We start from the raw sequence: 6,000 nt of genomic DNA on the forward strand, positions 1-6,000 counted from the left end.
TACTCCATCAGGAAGGCCTCTAAACTCTTATTTCTTTCTGGACGCTTGACCCTTCCAATTCTCCTCCACCACCGCTCAACGCCATCCAGCAGAACTTGTCCTCACTCTTAATAATTTCTCCTTTGGCTCCTCTCACTCCCTTCAAACAAAAGCTGTAGCCATTGGCACTTCCATGGGCACCAGCTATGCCTGCCTTTTTGTTGGCTACACAGAACACTCTATGTTCTAAGCCTAGACTGATATCCATCCCTCACTTTTCATATGTTACATCAAAAACTGCATTGGTACTGGTTCCTACACTCATGTGGAGCTCGTCAACTTCATTATCTTCACCTCTAGCTTTTACCCTGCCCTCAAAGTTATCTGGTCCATTTCCGACACCTCCGTCCCCTTTCTGATTCTCTCTGGCTCTATCTCTGGAGTCTGCTTATCAACTGATGTCTATTATAAATGCACAGACTTTCACAGCTACCTGGACTATACTCTTCCCACCCTGTTACATGTAAAAACACCATTCCCTTCTCTCTGTCTCCACTGCATCTGCTCTCAGGATGAGGCTTTTCATTCCAGAGTGAAGGAGATGTCCTCCTTTTTCAAAGAAAGGAGTTTCCCTTCCTCCACCATCAATGCTGCCCTTAACTGCATCTCTTCCATCTCTACGATGTACGTCTGCCCTCACCCTATCCTCCTACCCCCCCCCCCACCAGGGACAGGGTTCCTCTTGTCCTCGCCTACCACCCTACCAGCCTCTGTGTCCACCACATAATTCTCCACAACTTCCACATCTCAAACGGGATCCCACCACCAAGCACATGTTTCCCTCTCCCCCACTTTCTGTTTTTGGCAGGGATCGCTCCCTTTGCAACTCGCTTGTCCATTCGTCCCTCCCCACTGATCTTCCTCCTGGCACGTCCTTACAAGTGGAATAAATGCTACACCTGCCCCTACATCTCCTCCCTCACTACCATTCAGGGCCCCAAACACTCCTTCCAGGTGAGATGACACTTCACCTGTGAGTCTGTTGGGGTCATATACTGTGTCCAGTACTCCCAGTGTGGCCTCCTGTATATCGGTGTGACCCGACATAAATTGGGAGACCTCTTTGCCGAGCACCTACGCTCCATCTGCCAGAAGAAGCAGGATTGCCCAGTTGCCACTCATTTTAATTCCACTTCCCATCCCGTTCTGATATGTCAATCCATGGCCTCCTGTACTGTTGTGATGAAGCCACAGTCAGGTTGGAGGAGCAACACCTTATATTCCGCCTGGGTACCCTCCAAGCTGATGGCACAGACATCGATTTCTCGAACTTCTGGTAATGCCCCCCCCCCCACTCTCCTTTGTGGAGTCGAATCTGGATAAACTCACTCAGAGACTGTATGAGTATAAACCCTTTATTCAAAGCCTCTGGGGCACTTTGGTTAGTCACTCAAACAGGAACAGTCCATGACTGTTCCTGCTTGGTCCACCAACTAACTGGCAGTTCCTCTTGCAGAATAGGTATAGTTGCTCAGATACCCCCACGCAGGACAGGCAGAGCCGGTCTTATCTATGTGTATGACAGTACAGAGATACAAATTACAGAATAGATATAGTGGCTCACATACATAGGACAGGCTGGAGCCAATTTTATCTATGTGCATGACTGCACGAAGTGACAAGGACCTTGCAACACTAACTGCCTAACTACAAGAAGAAATATTGCTCAGCATTGAATAGCAAGATTAGCACATCTGTTGATCATCAGCGGTTTCCCGCAGAACAGGCTGCTATGTTTAACTGACCATGTTAACCCTTTACATACTTTATACCTTCACCATTTCCCATCCCCCTTTCCCTCTCTCACTTTATCTCCTTGCCTGTCCATTGCCTCCGCATGGTGCTCCTCCTACCCCCTTTTCTTTCTTCCATGGCCTTCTGTCTCCTATTAGATTCCTCCTTCTCCAGCCCTGTGTCTCTTTCACCAATTAACTTCCCAGCTCTTTACTTCACACTTCCCCCTCCCGGTTCCACCTATCACCTTGTGTTTCTCTCTCCCCTCCACCAACCTTTTAAAATCACTCCTCGTCTTTTTCTCTCCAGTCCTGCTGAAGGGTCTGAGCCCAAAATGTCGACTGTACTCTTTTCCATAGATGCTGCCTGGCTTGCTGAGTTCCTCCAGCGTTTTGTGTGTGTTACAGTCATTATAGATGGCCTTTTCATAACCCACAAAAGCCTTTGCATTTGCAAACATTATCTAATGTTTGAAATAAACATTGGAACAAATAAAACGTTAGGAAATTAAAATGTCATGCATAAACATGTCTTTTTAAAAAAATCTGATATCTTGGAATATTCACAGAAAAATATTATAGTCCACATACTTATTCTCTTTTTAAAGTCATGTTGTTTGCTCAGCCAGAATTATAGCTTTATGCACCATTAAAAACTCACTTTGGCTTTCTGTATTTTAATTCGAAAGTAAATTAAGTTTACAATAGTTTAAAAGATTTTCTTTGTTTCCAGTGGATTAGGTTGAAAGAGTAGAAACATGACAACTTCAAGAATTCAGCATTATACATGGACATTCTGAAATTGCTGTTTCATGGAGCAATGAAAGGGAACACAGGATATTTCTCAACTATTCTCAGCCAATAAAAAATAACACTGTAATAAAAATGGAAGATGCTGTAAATTGATAAGAAATTTTGCCTCATCTCAAGCATAAAATAGCATTCGATAGTAATACCAAATACATGCCCCTGATTTAGATCTTATCTTTGGTACCTGGCAAGTGTCAGTTTACTTGCATGAGAAGACTGAAATTGTACACAATACTCCAGATGCACTCTCACCAAGGAGCTGAATATCTTCCGTCAGCATTCCTTACCCCTAAGTTCGAATTCTCCTATAATCAAGACCAATAGAACATCTACTTATCTAATTATCTGTTGTACCTGCATATATACAGAAAGGTGCTGGAAAAGAGCATAAAACATCATGAAGGATTCCTGCTCATGGGCTGTTTCTTCCCCTCCAATCAGGGAGAAGGCTGTGTAGCATCCACACCAGGATCACCAGACTCATAAACAATTAATTTCCCCCAACAGTCAGGCCACTAACCACCCACCTCCACTCACTAACCCATCCCTCCACATCTGCAACCAACATTACTATACCATTACCTATCAGTCAACTTATGCATAGACACTGCTCTGCCTAGTGTTACTTTATGGACATATATGGACTTTTATGTATTTACATGTAACCCTCAGGTTCCGCCGGCTGCGTTAGTCTAGGGAAGACAGTCTCCGGCCCCACCAAACATGTGAAATCTCATTTGTATGGATGTTGTGTGATGTGTTACCCTGTTACAAATCAGACAGCACACCATATGCAATTAAACGATTTAGCTTTATAATTCTTAATTTGACTAGAGGGTTAGTAAAGTAAAACAAAAAGAAAGGGGCCCATTTTAATGAAACAGTCTAATGCGCATGTTGGAGCTCACCGTTTTCCGTCCCTTAGTCCTCCATTAATTTCCCCCGGGCGTCATCGACTCCCGCCCCCTCACTCCATCCTGCGGTCTACGGCCTCTCCTTTCTCACATCTTTTCCCTTCATCTCTCGCCAAACAAAAGACCGCGAATACCTCTCGGGCACACAACAAGAAAAAACGCTCCCCTCATTGGACGGGGCACATTCCAAAGCCCCCATTATCTCCAGTCATAACCCAAACACTGCTGCTTCGGAAAAACCATTGCATTAGCCGTGAAACCTTTCCCAGGGCATTACATATATTTTATTGTTTTTTTTATTATTGTGTTTTCTTTTGTGCTGCATCATATCCTGAATAACAATTATTTAATTCTCCTTTACATTTGTGTACTGGAAATGACATTAAACAATCTTGAATTCTGAATCTTGTTTTTTCGTGACTTTTCTCTAAATCTTACAATGGTCTTACTTTTTAAGGTTAGCTATCCATGTCTCCTTCTCTAAGGTCATATATCTTCTAACTAAACACTACTTAAGTAAGTGTGCCTTAACTAACATAAGAAAAGCTGGTCTCTCAAACAAAAAGTATTGTCACTGGACAGATATATCTATATAATAGGAAGGTATTCTTGGATGATGTAGTTTTATATTGAGAAGCAAGTTTGAGCTGAATGCTTGACATTACCCGAACATTGCAAATCGAGAGTCCTAACATGAAATGAGTGTCCTAATAAATTTCCTGCCAATAATAAGACCGTAAGACATATGAGCAGAATTAGTCAATGTGGCCATCGAGTCTATTCCACCAATCTCTCCTCATCTCTGTTCTGAATGGACAACCCTCTATTCTGAGGCTGAGCTTTCTGCTCCTGGACTCATCCACTGTAGAAACATCCTCTCCATGTCTACTGTATCTAAGCCATTCAATATTTGATTGGTTTTCAGATCCTTCTTCATTCTTCTAAACTCCAGCAAGTACAGGCCCAGAGCCATCAAATCCTCCTCATATGTTAATCCTTTCATTCCTGGGATCATTCTCGTGAACCTCCCTTGGACCCTCTGATACAGGGTTTCAACCTGAAATGGTGACACTTCCTTTCCTCCCGCTGATACTGCTTGAGCTGCTGAGTCCCCGCAGTGGATTGTTTGTTACTAAACCACATTATCAATGCCATATTCCAGTCAGGCATTTGTTCAAACAAAACCAAATATTTACTGGTTACATTCTGTCTGCATGGCAGCAAGTAAAATGGCCATCTCATCATTCCAAAATGACAAAAAGAATAATGGAATGTTGGTCTTCATTGCTAGAGGGATTGAATTTAAGAGCAGGAAGGTTATGCTGAAACTGTATAGGGTACCAGTGAGGCCACACCTGGAGTACGGCATGCAGAAGAATCTCACCAATTGATTCTGGAGATTTGGGGGGGTGGGGATTGACCATGAGGAGAGATTGACTCACCTGGGACTATATTTGCTGGAATTTAGAAGAACAAGAAGGGATCTTATATATACAGTGCAGTGCAAAAGTCTAACACATGAAAACATCTGTAAAGTGAAGATGTTTCCAAAAATAATGAATGAAGTTTCTAAATATCTGAAAATGTATTATAAAGAGCAGTAAACAGTAAAAAACTAAATCAAATCAATATTTAATCTGACCACCCTTTGCCTTTAAAACTTCATCAATTCTCTAATGTATACTGTCATGCAGTTTTATAAGAAAATCGGCTGGTAGGTTGTTCCAAGCATCTTAGAGAACTTGCCACGGTTCTTCAGCGAACTTTGGCTGCCTCGCTTGCTTCTGTCTCTCCAGGTAATCCCAGACAGCCTTGAAGACGCTGAGATCAGGGCTCTGTGGATACCATACTATCTGAAACTGTACAAAAAATATACTGTGCCTTAGACTTTTGCACAGTACTGTTCAGATAAAATTATGAAAGGGATATATAAGAGAGAGGCAGGAAAGTAAGTGAGACTAGAGTTGGGGGACATAGCATCAAGATTTAGGGGAACAGATTTAGGACAGAGATGAGGAGAAACTGGTTTTCCCAGAGAGTAGTGAATCTATGGAATTCTGTGCTCTGGGAAGCAGTAGAGGCCACCTCATTAAATATATTTAAGACAGGTTTTTGAAGGGAAGGGGAATTAAGGATTACGTATAAGGAAAAGCAAGCTAGGTGGAGACTATGCCAGATCAGCCATCATCTTAAAAGTCCAGATGGCCTACTTTCCCTCCTATTTCTGATACAATGGCATAGGAATGTCATACATCAGCAATGGCAGAAATTGAATTTTCTTTCTCTACAATCATATTGACAAAGGCGTTGATTCCACTCTCACCTTAACAAGGGTTGCCTTCTTGTAACCCTGTGAAAGTTATTCTGACACTGCTGAAAAGCTGTCAACCTGCAACATTAGGAAATCTGCAGATGCTGGAAATTCAAGCAACGCATACAAAATGCACCAGCATTTTGTGTGTGTAACCTGCACTATTGATTTTCTGTACACAGGTGCTGCTTGT

The sequence above is a fragment of the Mobula birostris genome, chromosome 3, assembly GCF_030028105.1.
Source record: "Mobula birostris isolate sMobBir1 chromosome 3, sMobBir1.hap1, whole genome shotgun sequence".
Taxonomy (NCBI): Eukaryota; Metazoa; Chordata; class Chondrichthyes; order Myliobatiformes; family Myliobatidae; genus Mobula; species Mobula birostris.